Genomic DNA, 21,666 nt, shown 5'->3' with positions numbered 1-21,666 from the left:
CCTAGAGCCATTTTCTCATCACCTTGATCAATGATACCATAATAAGCTTTCTTATTAGCATCTTCGATCATCCTAGCATGTTCCGTTTGTGGTTCCTTTTGTTGATGCGGTTGATGAGCGATTTGTTGATATATAGCCTTCCGATAGTAATCATCTTTTCCAAAAGGATTCTTTGCTCCACTAGCTTCTTGATTTTTGCACTCTCTTTTGAAATGACCTTTCTCCCTGCATCGAAAACAGATAACTTTAGATTTATCAAAACCTAAATTAGAGAGATTTGCATCTAAGAAATCATTTCTTCCTGTAATCATTTTAAACTTTTCTGCTCTCCTCAAGACACTAGCTAGACACCATTTGATGTCCATAAGCTCCAATTCCTCTACATCTATCTGGTCATAATCTTCCTTTGTTAGCATCGGATTACCAATTCTTCCAACAATCAATCCTTCGTAAGATTCCAAAGCAGTAACCAGCAATGCCATATGGTTCTTCACAACTTCTTCAGAAAAATTCTGTCCATTTTGAAGATGCAATGCCACATTGCACTGAATCATATGTCCATTACCAACATTTGCACTTTGAATACTTGGAGGATTTACATTTGAAAATCCACTAGTGTTGATTGAACTTTGACTGACTGATCCAGATGAATTTCCTGCACTAAACGCGGTTTGGATCTTTGGACTTGCTTCAACAGTTTGAACATTTCCTTTGTAATACAATTTGATGTCTTGTTGATTGCTTGAGCTGTTCATTCTGGAAATCTTTTGTTGTTCAAGATCATGTGCCTCAAGTTTTTCAATAAACAGTCCAATTGACAATCTGCTAAACTCTCTAGAATTCTTTAAGATCATGAGATAAGTACCCCATTCTTTCTGCGGTAAAGCATCAGCTAATTTCTCAACCCATTCAGCTGGGGTTTTGGTAATTTTCAACTGAGACATGGTACGCACAAGTTGACAATATCTTTCAATAAGAGTTTTTTTAGTCTCCCATGACATACTTCTAAACAACTCAAACTCCTTTTTCATCAGAGATGCTTTACTCTTGAGCATTTCTGTACTTCCTTCAAACTTCTTTTCAAGTGCCCCCCAAATTGAAAATGCACTACCATCATGCTGAAGTAAAATAAAGATGTCTTCTTTGACAGCTTGTTGTAGAAGACTAATCATCATTTTCTCTCCTTTATAACTGTCTCTCTCGTTGTCTGTGAATTCTGAAATGATTTTATCAACTCTCAAAGAAGTCTGTGGTCTAACATACTTGGTTTTAATACTTTCCCAAACTCTCAGATGGTTTGCCTGAACCCAATTCTCAAATCGATTTTTCCAGCCATGGTACTCTTCAATTCCCATAAGTTTCGGGGGTTTTTGCAATGTTCTAGTTTCGTTTTCTAAGTTCATGTTTTGAGCAATGGCAGCCGGAGTAGTCCAAGATGTGGCAAACGCGTTGTAAAAATCTTCGTCAGACATTTTCAAACGAAGTTAGATTATTCAAACGAGATTACTTCAAACGAAGTTAACAGCTTCAAACAAGATTAACCTGCACACAACTTTCAAACGAAATTAGGATTTTTTTCAAACGAAATTAAGTAATTCCGTGCGAAATTAAATAGTTTCACACGAGTTTAGGAATTTGAAACGAAATTATAATATCGTTTGAACAAGTTCACGCGGATAGACTAATTCCATGCGGAATTCGATGATCTTTTAAACGAGATTATCCAAATAGTATAATTCCGTGCGAAATTAAGGAACACTTTCAAACGGAATTAAGATGATGTCATCATTTTTTAACAGAATTTCATGCGGAATTAAAGATTTTATCAGTTTTAGATCCAATTAATGTCCAATTTTCTCAAAGTTTGTTAAAACACTATTTTGAATGATATATGTGAAATTCAGATAATTATAACCGTCACAACTAGTTTAATTGAGAAAAGAAGGTGTAGAAGAAAGAAAATGAGATGAAATCAGGCTGAATTTTGGAGAACTCCTCCTCCTGTGCTCTGATACCACTTGTAGGATCGTTGTTGGACCCGAATAAGTCGATCAGAGGCATTCTACTCAAAATGAAAGGCGGAAACAGACATAATGAGTTAGATTCAGCAAGATATCACTTTAATCTGTCTTTTATATTGATTCTGATACAATTACAGGTCTGTAGACACTTCTGTTGGTGCATTTCATCTGTTGACTTCGTCTTGGATCGAGTCATAGTGTTAGAATGTTAGATCAGGGCACGTGTTACGAGAAAATAGGATATTGTATAGGTGTTTTATGTTAGGTTCGCTTATAGGGACTTAAACAGGTTCGCTTTTGTGTCAAAAGTGGGGTTCGCTTATATGATCATTGTGGGTTCGCTTTTGTGGTCTTGTTCCTTGGAGCGAACCAGCAACCCCTATATATAGTCCCATTAGCGGATCAGTTGTAATGTTGGATGAAACTCGTACCGAAGTGCTGCCGGATCGAGAACTGCTTGTAATCTGTTATATCTTAATACATTAGAGTGTTTAAAGTGATATTCTAGCTGTTCCTGAATCAAATACTTGTTTTCCGCACCTGTATTTGATAGAATTACCTCTGAACGACTCGTTCGGGTCGCCAAACGATCCTACAAGTGGTATCAGAGCTTCAGGAGGAGGAGTTCTGCAGAGAATAGCTGGAATACATCAAGTTTTTCTTCTTTCTACACCTTCTTTCTTCAATTCAGACACTTTCAACGGTCGAAATCGGCTCAAAATCTCAGGGATTGTGCGCAACTACACAGAGACAAACCCTTGAAAGTTTGGGGTCAAAATTCGAAGTAAAAATGGGTCAAACTGATGTCCGTTTGAGATCCGCTTTTACGGTTTGTGAGTAGGTCCGCTCAAAGGTTCCTGTCTGGTCCGCTTATAGATACATAGTCTCACAGATTTACTCCAAAGTTGTTGATTGGTTCGCTTTTACATACACATTCTGGTCCGCTTTTGTGTCAGCTTGGCATTCTGGTCCGCTTTTATGTCAGCATTGGTATTCTGGTCCGCTTTTGTGTCAGCTTGGCATTTTGGTCCGCTTGATTGAACAAGTCTGGTTCGCTCATATAGACTGTGTTGGGTCTGCTCATTAGTCAGTACACAGATCCGCTCTTGTGATCATTCAGAACATTTCAGTTCACTTTTAAGGCTGTTATTGAAATTTTTCGAAAAACTTAAAAATGGACGAAGAATTCTTCAATGCATTCGCTACCCCAGTAACCCCAATCACTTTGGCGCAAAATACGATGCTCGAGAACGAAACGGGCACGATGCAAAAACCACCAAGACTCATGAACATTGAAGAGTATAAGGGTTGGGAAGGTCGGTTTGAGAATTGGGTTCAAGCGAATTATCTTGATGCTTGGGAATGCGTAGAGACGAAGTATGTTCGACCATTGAACGATGACGAAGAACCCGTTCCGATAAAAGATCTTACTGCTGATGCTAGGAAGAAGTACAAAGATGAGAAAATGATGCTTAGTCTTCTTCAACAGGCAGTGAAAGAAGATATAATGGTTCTTCTACAGCACAATGGAACTTCGTATTCGATCTGGAAAGCTTTGCGATCGAAGTTTAGAGGAAGTGAGGAGATGGTTAAGAGTAAAAAATCACTTCTGAAGAAAGAATTCGATTTGTTCCGTGGGTTAAAGAATGAGAGTACGAGAGAGATTATTAAACATACTGATGAGCTGATTGAGAAGCTTGCTGATGCATTGCCTTATGAGACGTGGGGCACATATTTGATGATGCTCAGAAACAAGAAAGGTTTCAGTAATCTGACGCTTAGTAAGTTCATTGAGAAAATAGAGGCTCAGGAAATGGAACAGAGAAAAGTGATCAGAATGAAAGATTTCGATGGGGAACAGGACATCGGGCTGTATTATAAGGCTGGGGTTAATGAGAAGAAATCTTCAAATCTATCTCCAAAGGTTGAGACTGCTTACAGCGCCAAGAATTCATCTGGAAGTCCATCATCAGGGTCTAACAGCAAAACCAGCTTTACTCCATTTTCATCATATGATCCAAACATCTCTACAACTAAAAATGGAAGAAAATTACAGTGCAACATAGTGTTAAATCTTGAGAATGATCAAGATTATTCTGAGGAACTCGCCAAAAACCAAATGTCTTTATTAGGAATGGTTTTGGAATCTTACACTTGTTTTGTTACAGGTCGTATCGGGAATCCAATGTTAACGAAAGAAGATTACGATCAGATAGATGCTGAAGAAATGGAGCTGATGGACATAAAGTGGTGTCTGGCTAGTGTTTTACGGAGAGCTGAGAAGTTCAAACAAATCACGGGGAGAGATGATCTTCGTGATGCAAATGTTTCTACTTTAGGTTTTGACAAATCTAAAGTTACTTGTTTTTGGTGCAGGGAAAAAGGACACTTCAAGAGAGAGTGCACAAACCGAGAAGCAAGTGGAGCTCAAAATCCGTTCAACAACAACAATGATTATTATCGAAAAGCCATCTATCACCAAGTTGGTCAATCATCTCAACAGCAAAAACATCAAGCTCAAACTGCACATGGAAGGGATGTGATTGAAGATTCAGGAAAGAGAGCATGTGTGGTAAATCAAGACGGAAAGCAGTCGTTTAACTAGGATAAATATATTCCAGATAATGGAAAAGCGTGTTTGATTGATCAAGAAGATGAAAAGCTACCAGAGGGTTTTAGCTGGGCAAATTTCACTTGGGATGATTACATTCCTGATCAAACTACAACTTACACTGCTTTTATAGCAAAGATTGTAGATGATAGTGATGATGATACAGAGTATTGGGCTAGAAAATATAGAGAAGATATGAAGTTGGTTGCTGAGAGTGATAGTGAAGATGAAAAAGTCAAGAAGAAGAAAAAGAAGATCAAAACGCCGGTGAGTAGTGATGATGAAGAAGTGCCGGTGGTGAGAAGGCAAAAGGTGACAGAAGTGCCTAAGTTTAAAGTTGAAGAACAAGTTGATGCAAAAGAAATTCCAGTGAAGTGTGAGAATTGTGAAACTATAAAGAAGCAAAATAGCACGTTGATTTACAACTTAAACAGTCTGAAGGAGTCTTATGATGTGCTGAATAAGACAATGAATCAGTACAATCAAACGAGTGAAGAACAAGCCACAGCAATGAAGACACTTCAGGGAGCTTTTATGACAAAGCAAAAAGTTGTAAACAATTACATTGAGAAATGTGCTGCTTTGGAACAAAAGCTTGAGCTTCAAAGAATTGAAACTGAAAGAGTTAATCGTTTGTTAATAAGTTACTCATGTACTTCCTATGTCATTGACAGGATTTATCCGACAGTTGAAAGCATGAAGGTATGGGAAGAGGATGAGTTAACTGAAGAAAAAGTAGCTGGAGTTGATGCTGGTGAAAAGATTGCTGACAAGAAGAAGGGTGATCAGAAAAAGAACACTGAAAAGGCTTCATCTGGTAAGAAGAAAGGTGTCAGTTACAATAAGTGTCCACCCCGCTGGAAAATGGATATTTGCCCAGATATCCAAACGATGAAAGAGTCAAAAAGGCCACAAATTTACAGTGGGAGTCAGAGTCGTCAGTAAATCTTCCAGAAAATATTGATGTTGTATTTACATCATCTGACACTGATCAACAGTCTCAATTGATGAAGAAAGTCGTGGATCATGTGTTAGAGAGTGATGATGTTGAAGAGTCAAAGTCTGGGTCATGCACACAGAGTCAAACAGAAAAACAGGGCAAATTTGTTTATGATAGAAAGTTTCTGTTATCAAAATCTAATTTGGATGATGGATTGTTTAAAGTTGCTTACACTTTGAATGATTCTGACAAATTATATTCTGATGAAGAATTTCCAATAAGAGGTGTTAAAACTGAATTGATAAACAAGGTTTTCTTACTTACAGAAATTAATATTTCTGAAATAAAAGGCTTATGTCTTATTGAAAAACCTAAACCTTACACTTCAAGAGTTCAACAAAGATTAAACAAGAAAAAGGATTACGGTTCGGGTTCTGGTTTCCAAAAGAAATCAAACCATAATGGTAATTTCAAAAAGAAAGGTCTTGGTTTTACTCCTACAGAAAAATGAAAAATATGTTCGTGATTTTAAATCCAAAATGTCATTTGTTTCAGGTACATCAACTGATGAAGAAGAAAAGACAAGTTTCTGCAGAGAATCAAATAAAGAGTTCCTTGCTAAGAAGCAAGACGAACAGAAACGAGATACAAGAACCTGTTACCGATGCAACACTGTTGGACACATTGCAAAAGATTGTTCGAATGCGATACAATCAAAACAGGGAGTATTTCGTAAAATCAAAGAGAAAGTGTTTGCGTTCGAATCACCACTTGATAGAACAAAACTGTTTAAAGATTCTATTTTTGAAATTGGTGAGAGTTCGAACAAGTTTTACAAGAAGAAAGCCAAATCTGACAACCAGAAATGGGTTGTTAAGAAGGTTGGTGAAAGCTATAGCGATGATTCTGATGGATCAAAATCAGAGGAGCTATCTTCAGGCGATGAAACTGATTCCACAAAATCAGTTGAGCCACAAGTTGTTTCAAATTGTGAAGCTGATGTAAAAGATGAAAAATCAGTTCCGATTGTTAATGATGAGGAGTTTCCATTACTTCGGGCTGAGAATTATTAAAAGAAAATTGGTAAAGTTGAAATTTCTAACCAATTTTATCATGATGAACAGGAATTTGATCCTGAGAAGATCTTTAACCCCAAGGTAAAACACATCTTTGGCAAGATGATTGATTGAAAAGTCAAAGGGGTTAAGGAATTTTATGAGAAGAAAACAACGAAAGAAAAGGTTGAACCATCCCTGGTTTGTGACTGGGATGGTACATATTATGAACAGTAAGTCTCAAGACTTGCCGGAGCTCCCAGGTTGGTAAGCGTGGAGCATGAATCGGCATCTTTCTCAAATTCTATTCGGTAACGTCAATCATACAAATGGTAAAAAGGTTTGTTTGTGCATTTCTTACAAGTGGTATTTGACGAGTTTATGTTTTACAAGTGATATAGAGGTTTCTGAACTGCAAATGGTAAATCAAGGACATTAATTTGTACTTATATTTTCCTACATCTGGTTGGAAGACAAGATGATGAACCACATCCCCGAACATTTGTTTGATAAATCTACAAGTGGTAAAATCAATCAAGCTTATTTTTTGGAAAAAACCATTTTGATTAAAACAAACTTAAGTGTTTTGAAATCTAAATGGGAAAATAGTTTGTTGATGGGGGAGTTCTGATTGTTTATGCCTAGTGAATGGCGATTTGAGGTGATTTGATATCGGTTGTCATGTTTCTGTACAGTTTGTTTTTCAATTTTAGTTAATGTGTTTGCATTTTAGGGGGAGTAGAAAATTTCAGAAAATCCAAAAACATTAGAAAATTTGAAAAAGTCAAAAACATGATAAAATCAAAAATGAGTTTTTGTTGCATAAAAGAGGAAATGATAGTACATCAGTGGACTATCACAACATGCTAAAGAATTGGAAAGTTTAAATGTGATAAACAATCTTACTGCGGATGTGTCAGTAGGTTTTTGCACATTTAGTAAATTGAAACGAGATATAAACCTAATTCAAACTTGCTTGATTCGTGGGTAACTATTCTTGGATATATGGGTAACCCCCGAAATCTTGTTTGAAAGGTCCCGTATTCTGAGATACTAGGTCTTTATACTCAGTGATATCTGGGGTATTATCCCGGGACTTCTGCTGAATGGAAGTTCTGACCTAGTCCCCGGATAATGCTTTCTGCAAAATGCTTGAAACATAGCATCGCCCTCAGCAAGCTGATGAAACAATAAAATTGATAGTCGCTGCTGTTGTAATCAAAAGATCCTCTAAAGGGGACACACCAAAAGTCGAGCCGTCATCTCTCTGCTGAACGGAAGTTCTGACCTGAGCTCTCACGGTTTCGCATTTACCCCTTTACAGATATCATCTGTGGTATACTCACCTGTAAGACTGAATATTTGGGATCTGGATACAGGAGTATATTCAAGTAGAGTGATACACAATTAAGTTTAAGTCTTTAAATCATTAATATCGTATCTCGAATCGATTGAAATCTGTGTGAAAATTTAAGTGGACAAACATACTGACAATCTAGGTAAATTGTTTAGAACTGAGAATGTTTAAAGCTTAACGGTGTTGGTGATATGTCTCATATACTGATATGATCCTCTTGCACAAACTCACAAAAATATTGTTTGTAAATAGTTTATTTTTGCATTTTATTTTTTCTTTCAGAAAAATCCAAAAAGATTTTTGGTGTGTTTTAGCATAAATTTTTGAAAAGTCAAAAAGATTTTTGACAACTGATATTGAAAAGCTGATTTTCAAAATTCAAAGTGCTAAACATGATGAACGTTTGGTTTGGGTGATTGTGTTTGAAACAAAATATGTCACAATTTCAGGTTGGTTCATCATAAAGAGAATTGAGAGGGAGTCTGAGTTGGTGCATGTTTATATGCTTAAATGTTGTCATAAATCTTATGTTTGTGGTAGAGTTTATGCAGGAAAGTCAACATCTGAGAGAGAATATGTAACATTTGAGGGGGAGTACAAGTTGGACTTGATAAGCTCAAAAGTTGTCAATCTCATTGTGAGGGGGAGTCTGTTGATGAGAAGAGAAAGAGATGAAGATAGAGAGAAAAGCCCAGTGGCTGGTCAAGATAGAAGATGTGAAGACACAACAGTGTGGTATGACTCGATGGCACTCCGTCAACATCTGAGGGGGAGTCTGTTGGTGCATTTCATCTGTTGACTTCATCTTGGATCGAGTCATAGTGTTAGAATGTTAGATCAGGGCACGTGTTACGAGAAAATAGGATATTTTATAGGTGTTTTATGTTAGGTTCGCTTATAGGGACTTAAACAGGTTCGCTTTTGTGTCAAAAGTGGGGTTCGCTTATATGATCATTGTGGGTTCGCTTTTGTGGTCTTGTTCCTTGGAGCGAACCAGCAACCCCTATATATAGTCCCATTAGCGGATCAGTTGTAATGTTGGATGAAACTCGTACCGAAGTGCTGCCGGATCGAGAACTGCTTGTAATCTGTTATATCTTAATACATTAGAGTGTTTAAAGTGATATTCTAGCTGTTCCTGAATCAAATACTTGTTTTCCGCACCTGTATTTGATAGAATTACCTCTGAACGACTCGTTCGGTTCACCAAACGATCCTACAACTTCGACAGCGCTCCGCCGTCGGACGCAACCTTCTTAATTCCGTACCAACTGACACGGAAACACAACTATATATAGGTGGACTAATTCCGCATGAAACACACTTAAACGAAATTACAGTCAAGCGAAATTACAATCTCGCACGGAATTACCTAGTAATTCCGTACGGAATTACATAAAGACACTTCAAGCGGAATTAGACTCTCATGCAAAATTAGACTTTATTTTGATTTCTCGAACTTTGTGTCATGAGCAATGCAAGACTCGATACAAGACGAAGTCGACAGACGTATGCACCAACAGATATTGTCTATCATATTAGGTTCAAGTCCCGGGTTTACATACATCCTTTAACCAGTTTTTAATTAAATACTTATTTTGACCCGTTAAGGGTATTTAAGCATTTTTCTGTATAACTCATGCTTCTTTACTTCTTACCATCTTATTTCAACATTATTTATCAATCGATCTTCCACCATAACTATAATTGTGGCGGAGTTAATGTGGGAATTTATATAATCCGAGTTTTTACCCCTCGGATCATTATTTTACGGCAAAGACTCCTATAGTGTCATTTGACCAAAGATTTATATCTTTCCCTTTTCATACTTATTCTAAGTATTTATTTACTCATAAAAATCAAGGTCGTTTGCACAATTTAGCTTACAAGGGCGCTTTGGTCCATTTTAGCCTTTCATTTACAATGAAGGACTTTTAAAAGCATGTATGACCCAAAATCCCTCTTTTTAGTTATGATTTGGTTTCAGAAGTCATTATGTTTCAAATCATAATGACCATCATTTAAATCATTCGGTTTAGTCTTTAAAGTAACAAAATGTCTATTTTGACTTCATTTAACTCTCAACGAACCTTTCGTTACAAATGAGTAGTTAACCTATTACACATACCTGGCTCGAATCAATATATTGACCCATTTCGATACCTTGCCTTCGTAGCCGCTAAGTTATAGAGATGGATATACCCATTCGATATTATTCCTATAATCATATAACTCGACAGACCATTAGTCGATATTGTCAAAGGGTGGTATTTTCACCTTTTGACCCGTTTGGTCTAATTGACCATGTATCTTTGCGAGATGAATTTATAATCATCTCGTCTACATGACTCGCTCCGGGTTTACACCGTTCGGTCATTTTATTAATAAATCATTTCTTGATTCTTTTGACCCCTTTATGTCTTACTCCATAAAGTGTCTTTCAAAAACTAACGATTATTGTCAACGAGTGACCAAATTGCCGTTTTACTCTTATTATTGTATTGGTTTACCTTATAAGGTAATCATTCAAAACTCGCTATCTATTAGTCATTTCATGACTAATTAATCATATTAGCTCTTTTTAACCATTAAACATGGTTTAATATCATTGTCTTTTCTTAATACTCGATTCATTTGACCCACTTCATTCCCAAGCTTCCATCTAGCTTGTCAAGCGTCAAACTATCATTGTAAGTTGTAAGATGGTTAGACTAGTCATAATCATTCACGACTATTCCATTCTACACTTCTCATGTCGAATTTATCATTCGATCATATTATTGGTCAGTTTGACTTTTTAAAGTCAACTGCTTATTGACATAAATAATAACACAAGGTAGCTTAACTACTCGTTTAATTACTTGGTCAATTATCCGGTAAACATCTTTCTTATGCTACCGTTTTTACCCACTTTTATTAACCAAGTTCATGTAATCGAATTTTATCAATTTAACACAACTTTATCATTTTTTAACACATGATGATATCATACGTCATTCAACATGAATATATCATTGATTTTTTTCATCTTATCATATTAAACTCACTACTTAGCAAGTATGATTATGTACTCAAACACACAATTTGTTCAAGTATTTCCTAATTATTATCAGATGTGATGATTCTAATCATAATTATATCATCAAATTCATCATATGATTAAAACCCACTTATCCTAGAGTGGTAAATCATATAATCATTCAATTTATAACATCATATGTATAATTTTCACTCAGGGTTTTGTTCCTAAGCACTTATACATCACTAATTCAATCATAGCTTCAATAATGCGTTCATAATTCGAGACTATGATGATTATTCAGATTTCATAACTTCACAAATCATCAAAATTTGACATACCTTATGATCCCCTAACTTGGGTGATCGTTAATTCACGTTCAATTGTGAATTTGAGCTTCATTTGATCTTTCAGTTTGATGATTTTGTTGGAATTTAGGGTTTTGGCTCCAATGAGCTCTTGAGGTCGACGAGCAGAGCACACACATATGTGTGTTCTTGTTTAAACCTCTTTTATGTAATAAACTTTCATGTTTATCCACTTTGGCCCCTCTTATTTGGTTAGTTTATTAAGTAGGCCACAACCCACTTAATTTCTAATAATATTCCCACTTATTAACTAGGTTAAACATTCCTAGTAAATTTAGTGAGTTCGGGGAGATTTATGACTAAGTTTATTTTAAGTCCCGTTAACTCGGGCTTCCATAAACTTTATTTTCTCAAAATCTTTCTTTCAGCTTTTATTCATTATTAGGCCTATTTATTTAAAAATACTAATATTCACCGCTTTACTTTCACCATTACGGTTATTTACCCGTCTTTTAGTATTAACGTGGTTGGATTACCAAACCTGTTTTCGGGGTGTTACAACTGTCAATTCGGTTCTCACCATATTCTTCAATCTCTAATCAAGGTGAGTTTTTTCTTTGATGATTTGTGTTTCATATATGTATAATCTTCATTTAACGCTCATTTTATCTTGGATTAGGGTTTTTCAATATAGGATGGGTGAAGGACACCCCTAATTTTGTTCCAGCCGCAAAAAATCATCATCATGGTTGTCACATAAACAGATGAGTATTGGCATTTGAATATGCTGTGTATAGCCTTTAAGTGTTTTATAGACCTTTGATTCTGTGGTCCATTTTTTGGGATCTGGAAAGAGCAAGGAAATGTTATATTATGAGTTGTGAATTGGACATGTATCATTTTTTGTACTGGTCTGCACTACTTTTTGGTAGAAAGAGTTTTCTAAATCTCTTACCTTTGATTTATGTCAACATAGTGGAGCTTTTGATCTAACATAGAAATCATTAGCTAAATAAATTAATATATTTTGATTTCTAATGTGATACTTGATCTAAAAAAGGCATTATAGAAGTTGCAGATCTTAATTTTGGATGTTACACGGGATATCAGTCATAGAGTTAGCTATTGTGTGTTGTTTTTTGCTTTAATTGTCAGGGATTTTGCCTTTTCGATTAGGACTTTTGTGGGTTCTTTGGATTTTGATTCTTCACAAGGAAATAAAAAAAAATGTAGTTGATGATTGTATATATTTTATAAATAATAAATAAAAGTAGGTTTGTAACATGTGGTGTTAAATGAGGGCATTTACGTGACGTTATGTACAAGACTTGCCTCTTGATGCATTGAGAAATGTTTTTAGTTCATATGTTGATGGTACTTTTATGGTTTGCAATAGGATCTTGCTTAAGAGGTAGTGAAGAAGAGGCGTTGTGCTTACAACAAGCATTATTCTAGGGATATTGTAGGAGCTACCTTGGAAGTTATTCAAAAGAAGAAATGTGAGAAACCTGAAGTTCGTTATGCCGCTAGGGAGGCCGCTCTTGGTATGGATACTTTTCTTTTTTTTAATTGTAGTTAGAAGTGGAAAACAAGCATGTTGGGTAGGCTATGTTACTTGGTTTTGGGTTAAAACATGCACCTTTTTAAACCTCGGTGGTTAATGTTGTAATCTAGCTTCCTTTTGAGTTGTGTTTCCTTTTGATTGAAAGTTGTTTTTTTATTGCAATGTTGCAGACCAATTTGATGGTTCACTTGCTAGCCTTACACCACTACAAAAACAAGAAGACCAGCTAAGGTAGATTCTGATACAAAGGTAGATTCTGATACAGACAATGTAATAATATGTTAATTCTGCATGTCCTGTATATACTCTTTTACCCTGAAATGTACCAAAAAAATTATATACGGGAAATTTGGTACCAGTACGGGACCGATACCTAGTACCAAATGCTCATCCCTATGCAGCTGCACATGATTCATTTGCTATATATATATATATATATTGTAATTTAAAAGGTTGTTATTGTACTGATGGTGCATACTATGCTTGAAAATTTGTAGTAGTTATTGCTATGAAAGTATTATAAAGTTAGTGGAAGGATAAACTAATTATAGAGGAATGTATTTTTAGTGTGGATTAGTGTTTTTGTTATAGTAAGATTTGAGATTGAAGATTTAAGGATTGGGTTTAGTAGATTGCTTACTTTACCAATTTCTAAATAATGAAAATTATTAATAAAATAAAATGTCTGAGCAAAGTGGCTAAAAATTGCATAACTGACATATATTAGAATGATGTTTGTCACGGAATAGGTTTCTTGCGGGTACGACAATTTGCTTTCTTGCTGGAGTGCTAGGTGCTTATGTCATGTGTTATCACCCTTTGTATCGCGCTATGAGGTATGGACTTTAGTCTAATAAAAACACCATCTTGCTAGGATTTTTTTTGTCTTTGGGATATACTGATAACTATAATTGTGTACAAAGGTGGATTTAAAAAAACACCACAATTTGATTCAAGTAAATATATTTTGTTTTTTGTGGCCTGATTTTGTTTAGGAGTCTGAAGCCTCTGAAACGATGGACGAAGGCAACAAGATCACCAAAAGGCTACTTGAAATTAATGATATATTAAAAGGTCAAGTAAGATATTTAGAAATATCTCTGAGTTGGCGTTTAATTGCTCCTTACGGTTTTATCAATTTGTTTTTCTTTGGTTTTAGGATTTCCTTGATTGCTGAACTCGATAAAGATTCTACTGGTTCGATCTAAATAGGTATGTTATTTGGTTCCTTTGTGAATCGGCATTTCTTTCAATTTGCATTTCAATCTCCTTTTAGGGTTATATCCATTTGTTTTACTTTGGTTTTAGGGTTTCATTGATTGGCGTGTTTGTTGTTACTGGGGGGGGGGGGGGGATAGTGCACGGTCCTCCCAACTGCCGGAGTGATCCCACTCCGGGAGCCGCTACCCGACCAAGCTAGCTCCACTGTGAATTCCCCTTGCCGAGTTCTTACCCTGGGCGACATATGCCACTCCCAAGACTCGAACCCGGTACCTCTGGGATGAGGTGTTGTTACTGATCAATACAAAGAATCTTTTTACGCTGATTTGGCTAATTATATGCATTTTTTATCTGTAAACATCAAATCTAAGTTACATATTTGTGAGCCGTTCTTATTCTGTTTGCATTTGAAGAAGGCAATTACATTAATTAGTGAAAGATGGTTGTGTGTTCGTATGGCTAATAGGCATTACAAGCAGGTACAAGTTTTTTTTATTTGAGTTTATTAATAAAATAATTTGTGTATTATTTGACCCATAACTGTATGTGTTTGACTTTGGGATTTAATATTGGTCGCCAGTAAGTGGTTCGTATTTTACCTGTTTTCTTTTGTTCTACGACATTGTCCTTTGTTGGACGTTCTTTTTCTCTGCTCGCTGGCAATCGCAGGTATGGCCTTTCTTACCTGAGCATCATTGCTTTCACCTGGGTTTATTGTGTGATAACAAATCCTATTGTGCTTTGAACTTGACTTTGTGTAATAACTTTCTATGTAATGTGATTTGTGATGCCGCGTTGGAGAGGTACGATTTGATTTACTTTTATATGTATTATTTTAATCTGTATTATTTATTGAAAGTTCCCATTTTCATGTCTGCCAGGTGTTAATAATTTGACACTGGATAGCTTTGATGTGTTGCTTTTGGGTTTAAGGAAACCGAAGAAGAAGAATTTCAAATACGATTATATCCATGCAAAGGGAAACGAGCTGTCAAGTTGAAGAAGGTGTTGGAAATCATGCTCTTTAACAAACTAATAACTCCATAATTTTATATTTGTTTATTGAGTAGGCTACTTATGGAAGATTAAGTTTTTGGATGTAAAATACGCATCTATGATGTAAAAGTGAAGAAAACAGTGGTTGAAACCACTATTGAGTTAAAACTGTGGTCACACCATAGTTTTAACACAACAGTGGTTTCAACCACTGTTTTCTCCACAAAACACTGTTTTAACCCAACAGTGGTTTCAAGCATCTGTTTTCTCCACAAAATACTGTTTTAACCCAACAGTGGTTTCAAACCACATTTTTAACCCAACAGTGGTTTCAACCACTGTTTGCTCCACAAAACAACAGTGGATTAAAACACTATAGAGAAAATAAACCATTTCAACATTCTCTGCCCTTCACATGTTCAAGAATTGGTGCAATTCTATTGAGTTCTATATCCAAGATGATGATGATATAAGAATACAATCTCATTATTAAAAAAAAGAATGTAAATGTGGTGTGTTTTTTTAGTTTTTTACTAATAGTTATGTCATGTGGCAGGTTTCTCCACGAAAGATACAACGAACCGACTAATTAAGGTATAAAAAATGTAGACGAATCAGGTTTTAAGAAATGTGGTTGATTATCTAATGTTGGAGTAGTTGAATGACAGTAGGAATGCTCTTAGTAATTGGATGCTCTGAGTAAGGATTCATTTTATCTTTGGAAGAGCTTTGCAGCAATTTAGGATATTAATTAATGGGTTATTTTTTTTGTTATATCGTGATATTATAAATTGAATTCTGAACGACATACTTTACTTTGTTTCTCCATTGCATAAGAATAATAAACAATAGAGATGGCGATCTCAGGCAATGAAACCTGGCATAATAGGGGCTTAGGATCAATTGAATGCAATAAAGAGAAGATAAAGAAAGTGAACGCAAGTGATATGTGCATCAATTGAGATGGCTGTCTCAATGTTACAAGCATGTGAAGAAGTAAGTTTCCCTAAATTACATCTCATATACAGTAGAAACTCGATAAATTAATACTCGGTTATTTAATAAACTCTCTAAGATAATATTTTTTGTTGGTCGCGACTCGGGGATAGGGTGCTAAATTAATAATTCGCTAAAATTATAAGATAATACATTTTTGATAATTTCTTTAGACCCCATATAAAATATAAATTAATAATTCCTTATATATAGCATATTACATGAATGATTTATAAAGGTTTCTTGAAAAATGACTCAATTGTCTTTTGTTTTTTGTTGAAATCAATTTTCCATTGAATCTCGTCTCTAATTTTCCTTAGCATGGTAAGAACTTCTGGTGTTGTTTTCTCATAGCTCAACAAGAAATTGTTCAATGTGATTGCCGCTTTAATAGCTTCGTTTCGCGAAGGGGGCTCCATTGTAGAACTTTCATCATCTTCTTCATCAATATCATCTTTATTAATTCCAATAACGCTTTCAATAATTTCTTCCAGTCAACAACTGTGCAACTACATTTTCGTCTGGGTGAGTCAGAACATCTTCGACATCCATTGCATTGTGATAACCCAACTCTTTGATCAAATTCTGGAGTTCTTGAGTGCTTTCACCACCTTCATCTGAGTTCTCAAAAGTCATGTTATCTGTTGATCGAAGTTTACAATGACGAAAGCAGTTCGCAATTGTATTTGCACGAACATCCATAGTCCATGCTGAAATTGCAAGATTCATTGCATCTAATACATTTGTTTTTGCTGGATTTGGAACCCCTAATTCATTAATATATAAATTAATTGTAGGATCGTGTATCGACCTGAACGAGTCGTTTAGAGGAGTTTTGATCTGTTTCAGGTGCGGAAAACAAGAAACAGACTTAGACACAGCTTACAATTCACTTTAAACACTGATTTGATTGATCTAACACTGATTACATCCAAGAATCAAACCGGCAGCACCTCGGTGTGATTTTCAAGAACTGTTCCAATGATTTCGCTCCAACTACTATTTATAGACACCTGATTCTGCTTGAAACAGCTCAAGCGGAATACCTATCCAAGCGAAATCACCTCATTACAACTAAAGCGGAATAAGAACTCTTGATTTCGCTTGAAAGTGCACCTATTACTTTCAAGTGGAATCACTCTCTAAAACACATAAATCTCCTATTTTCTCGTAAAACGTGCCCTAATCTAACCTATCTCGTCTAAGACTCGATACAAGACGAAGTCGACAGATGCATGCACTAACAGACTCCCCCTCAGATGTTGACGTACGAGTCTTACGGTGTCGAGTCTTTGCAACTTCAGTCTTGAACAGTCTCTTGGCTTCACTCTTTCTATCAGCATCAACAGACTCCCCTTAACAATGTGCTGGCATTCCTTAAGTTCATCAGCATCATCTGCTTCAGGATCATAATCTGGCTTTCACAGGTTCAAAATTGTTGCCTGGCTCAAGCTTTGTCCATCGAGTCTTCAGGTATCAGAACCTGGCTCTTTAAACATAAGCTTCTCAGAATTAATCAACCAGGTTCAGACTTACACCTGCATCATCTCTACCTCAAAGTAAATTTCATACATTTAAACATTTCTAAATTTAAGATATTCAAACTCTCCCTCAAATTTAACTATAAACATGATGAACCACTTGAAGATTTTATCAGAACATATTTTAGATAAGAACACAGACTCCCCCTCACAACATGCTCATCATGTCTAGCACTTTGGAACTTTAAAAATCAGCTTTCCAACATCAGTTGTCGAAAATCTTTTTGGATTTTTCAAAAATTTATGCTAAAACACACTAAAATCTTTTTGGGATTTTGATTATAAAGCAATGTAGTAAAGAAATATTTACAGACAATATTTTTGTGAGTTTGTGTAAGAGGATCATATCAGTTTTTGAGACAAATCACCAACACCGTTAAGCTTCATTTCATTTTAAGATCTAAACAATTCACCTAGATTGTCAGTATATTGGTCCACTTAAATTTTCACACAAAGTTCACCTGTTCCGAGATACGATATTAATGTCTTAAGCACTTAAACTTATTCGCGTGTCCCACTACTTGAATATACTCCCGTATCCAGATCCCAATATTCAGTCTTACAGGTGAATATACCACAGATGATATTTGTAAAGGGGTTAATTTCGAGGGTCGTGAGAACTCAGGTCGATACTTCCGTATACGCAGAGAGATGACAGCTTCGACTTTAGGTGTGTCCCCTTTAGAGGATCTTTTCTTCAACAGCAATGACTATCAATTTTATTGTTTCATCATTTTGCTAAGGGCGAGCTTATTTTTCAAAGCATTTGCAGAAAGTATTATATGGGGACTAGGTCAGAATTTCCATTCAGCAGAAGTCCCGGGATAATACCCCAGATATCACTGAGTATAAAGACCTAGTATCTCAGAAAGAGGGACCTTTCAAACAAGATTTCAGGGGTTACCTATATATCCAAGAAATGTTACCCACGAAATAAGCAAGTTTGAATTTAGGTTTATATCTCGCCGCAATTTACTAAATGTGTAAAAACCTACTGGCAGATCATCAGTGAGATCGTTTATCACATTTTTACTTTACAATTCTTTAGCATGTTGTGGCAGTCCACTGATGTACTATCATTTCCTCTTTTTGACAACAAAACTCATTTTTGAATTTTATCATGTTTTTGGATTTTTCAAATTTTCTAATGTTTTTGGATTTTCTGAAATTTCTTACTCCCCCTAAAATGCAAACACATTTAAAGAAAAATTTGAAAAACAAACTATACAGAAACTTGACAACTAATATTGAATCGCCTCAATTCGCCATCCGTTTGGCATAAACAATCAAAACTCCCCCTTTCAACAAACTATTTTCTCATTTAGATTTCAAAACACTTAAGTTTGTTTTAATCAAAATGATTTTTTCGGAAAATAAGTTTGTTTTCACCACTTGTAGGGACTGGTTCATCATCTTGTTCAATTTTAACCACTTGTAGAAAATCAAGTACAACTTAATGTCCCTGATTTACCACTTGCACGTATATCCAAATCATTTAACCACATGTAGGAATAAAACATCTACACAAACCATTTTACCAATCAGGATGCCGATTCCTGTTTCGCACTTACTAACCTAGAAGCTCCGGCAATTCCTGCATAACCTGTAAAATTTAAAATTTTAAGATTCATTTCACAAAACAATTTTATCAAGAAAGATGCCGATTCCTGATCTCCGGCATGTCCAGATTTTTCAAGTGAAAAGAATTTCCACCCAAGTTTTACCATCCTTGGGTGTTTTTAACTCTTGCTCAGTAGGGTTATAGGTTGCTTTCTTTGTCACATAAAAATCTTTAACCCCTTTTACTTTCCCCTCAATCATTTTCCCAAACATTTTCTTAACATTCCCATTGAATGCTTTCTCAATATCAAATTCCTTCTGATCAGAAAAGAATTGATTTGAGATTTCAACCTTACCCACTTTTTGCTTAATATCGTCAAACTTCAAAGATGGAATTCCAATATCATCTTCTGAAGGCACATATTTTTTTCTTTAACCTCAACTTGTGGCTCCTCTGATTTTGTGGAATCAGATTCATTGTCGACTTTCACATCACCCTTTTTGACAACCCACATTTGAGTGTCCTTGGCTTTCTTTTTGTAAAAATTTTTCTTTGAGCACTCACCAACTTCATAAGTAGAATTTTCAAAAGTTTTGAATTTTTCAGTTGGTGGCTCAATATCAACAATTTTTTCTTTCAGTTTTTGAGATACTCCCTGTTTTGGTTTTGCCATTTGAGAACAAACTGATGCAATGTGACCAACTTCATTGCATTTAAAACATGTGCGAGTATCTTTCCGGTGAAAAACTCCAGTTCCTTTTCTCTTCATTTCAGCAAGAAACTCATGGTTTGATTGTCTCCAGAATGGTTTCTTCTGTTCTTCTTCAGCACTTCCTCCTGAAACAAATTTTGTGTTTGTTTTAGAAATTTTGTCATTTTTAGAGTTTTCAGGTGGAATAAAACCTAATCCTTTCTTTTTTTAGCTACCATTATGGTTTGGTTTCTTTTGAAAACCAGAACCAGAATTGTAACCCTTTTTCTTGTTTAAACGTTATTGAACTCTTGAAGTGTATTTTTTAGGTTTTCCAGTAAGATTTAAATCTTTTATTTCAGAAATATTAATTTCTGTCATTTTGAAAACCTTTTTAATCATTTCTATTTTGACACTTCTTATTGGAAACTCTTTGTTTGAATATAACTTGTCAGAATCATTCAAAATATATGCTACTTCGAATGTTTCATCATTCAAGTTTGATTTTGATAACAAAAATGCTTTACTGTAAGTCCTTTTAACCATCGGTCTTGAACTGTTGACTGACGAACTTGACCCTGACTCAGACTCCTCATCAGTATCCAACACCTGATCGACCACCTTTTTGATTAACTCAGACTCATGATCAGTGTCAGACGATGTGAACGTGACGTAAATGTTTTCTGGTAAACCATCAGTAGGATCGGTTTTTAACTTTATATTGACTGCTTTTTCGACTTGCTCCTCATTTGGTTTTCTGGGAGAATAACCTTCCCAGATCGGAGGCGGACACTTGTTATAGCTAACACTCGCTTTCTTACCAGTATCTTTCTTCTTTGGCTTGTCGTCTTTGAATGCTTCAAAACCTGCAACAGTCGGATAAATTCGATCAATAAGATAATCAGAACTAGAATAACTTTGTAATAAGTGTTTGATTCTCTCATTTTCAATTTTCTCTTTTCCAACTCTTGCTTCAGTTCAGCATTTTCTTCAATGTAATGATTGATTGTTTTTTGCTTGGTCATCATTGTTGCATTCATCATTGTGAAAGCGTCTTCTCTCTCGGAGTTTGTCTTTTGAAGACCAGTTATGTTCTGTTCAAAACGTCATAAGACTCATTCACATAGTTGAGGTTGAACAGTAATTGTTCCTTCATTTTCTCAAGCTCAGACAACTTCTCGTCTTTTGTTGTACAATCTTTGCAAGATTCAAGACACTTTGAACAAGGCTTGATGACTTCTACAATCTTTTCTACTTCGACGATTTTCTCAACTTCAATAATTTTTTCAACTTCAGTCACCTTTTCTGCTTCACCAACCTTCTCAGCAACAATCTTAACTTGTTCAATTTGAACAGCACTATCTGTCTTCATTTGCTTTTGCTCTTTTGCTGCTCTTCTCTCCTTTAGCTTCTCCAGACGATCTGCAAAATAAAAATGAAAACTTTCAGGAGAGAGATGAGATTTTGCAACATTAATATGTCTTTCTTCCTCATCATCACTACTGTCATCAGTTGGTGATTGATCAAACTTTACTGATTTGTCAGAACTATCATCCGAAGAACAAGAATCAGATGGTGTTTGATCAAAAACAACTTCTCTTTCTGAACTTTCATCACTTTGTAAACTTTCATCTGAACTCTGTGAGCATTCTTCCGATGAAACAGATTTTTCTTCTTCATTCTTCACACTAACTCCAATAGATTTCATCCACTCGGTGAACATGTCTGGTTCTTTCATAATCTTGGCAATGAAAGCTTTAAATTCTCCATTTTCATCAACAAACA

Source organism: Helianthus annuus, chromosome 11 (assembly GCF_002127325.2).
Source record: "Helianthus annuus cultivar XRQ/B chromosome 11, HanXRQr2.0-SUNRISE, whole genome shotgun sequence".
Lineage (NCBI taxonomy): Eukaryota > Viridiplantae > Streptophyta > Magnoliopsida > Asterales > Asteraceae > Helianthus > Helianthus annuus.
This window is presented reverse-complemented; position numbering follows the sequence as displayed.